General features: G+C 39.8%; 1 pseudogene; it reads right to left on the bottom strand.

The window, feature by feature from the left end:
• Nucleotides 1–280: 280 nt before the first annotated feature.
• On the bottom strand, nt 281–865 carry LOC105989812 (annotated as a pseudogene).
• Nucleotides 866–1,456: the final 591 nt, after the last annotated feature.

Genomic DNA, 1,456 nt, shown 5'->3' with positions numbered 1-1,456 from the left:
ATAATATAATAATAATATATTGACTCTGTGTGGACTGCAGTTACTTGGGGGAGGGGATTGGACCACTGGTAAATTAAATTACCCTATTTTCTATTCTGAGAATGACAAAAAGTCCCAATTTCAGTCTGATTATAAAGATACATGTGCCCAAATGGCTGAGAATAAATACAAAACAGGAAAGGCAAAAGCTCTATAGCTAAGGGTATGCAACAGGCTCTAAGAGAAAAATCTCAGAAATACCCAGAGTGGCAATAAGGAACATATGGATGGAATTTGAAGTTCTTTTCAGTCATTTTCAGTCTTTTGCTCCATGTTTGAGGATACGTGTGAACTCAATGTAATTGAAATTGCCCTTCTTGTCAATAGGGGCTTCTCCGTACAGCTCATCTACTTCCTCATCTGTGAAGCGATCACCCATGGTTGTCAGCAGCTCCCGCAGGTAATCCTCCTGAAAGTTGCCAGTTGCTTCCTAATCAAAGCAAGCAAAAGCATTTCCACATCTTCAGGGTCTGTGCCATTTAACTTCTCACTAAACATAGTGGGAAACATGGTGAAGTTGATGGGGCCCGGAGCCTCATTCATCATGGCATCCAGGTACTCATCAGTTGGGTTTTTCCCAATGAGGCAAGCGTATCATGCAAATCTTCCTTGTCAATGAAACCATTTCTGTTCTGGTCAATCATGTTGAAGGCCTTTTTGAATTCTTGGATCTGTGACTGGTCGAACATAGCAACACATTGGATGTTGCACGCTGAGGGCGCTTCTTGGTGGGTTTGGTCTTTGCCCTTTTGCTCAACATGGTGATGGGTAAATCCCGGCATCGCCGCGCGAATCCAAATTCCTCAGTTAACCCTGCCCTACCAAAAGCACCACCCTTTTCAACCGGGAGCCGCAAAAAGCAACACTTCCGGCCTGCGCTTAGCAAACCGGCCCATATTTCTTAACTGAATAACTTCTTCTTTGTCTGCACTGTGCTGTAATAATTGTTGGATGTTTCTTCTCACAAGAAAATTCCTTATTTTAATATATATTTTTGTTGATACATATCAAAATAAATTTGTAACTTTGAAAGCATATAGAAGACAACATCTTTATTATTTTCTATCTGTATATGGTTACTATAAGTACAGACATGAGTATGTGCAAACATAAAGTATGGATCTCTGTGTGATGTAAATACGTTCCAAAAATATGATTAAAGGTGATTATTAATTATTTAAATACAAGTACTTGTTTAATGGACGAAGAATGCTTTGTGACCTGTGTTACTCTATTCATTTTTTAAATAAGATTTTATTGTGAAAATACTGTACAGAGGAGGGGTTACAGTTACATGAGCAAGGTAATGAGTACATTTCTTATCAAGCATTGCTGTCTCCTCCTTTGTTTTTCCACTACTATCCCTTCCCTCCCATCTCCACAACTACACTCTCCCCAACACCCACCCCATCTCACC

Source organism: Dipodomys ordii, unplaced genomic scaffold, assembly GCF_000151885.1.
Source record: "Dipodomys ordii isolate 6190 unplaced genomic scaffold, Dord_2.0 Scaffold59, whole genome shotgun sequence".
Taxonomy (NCBI): domain Eukaryota; kingdom Metazoa; phylum Chordata; class Mammalia; order Rodentia; family Heteromyidae; genus Dipodomys; species Dipodomys ordii.
This window is presented reverse-complemented; position numbering and strand designations above follow the sequence as displayed.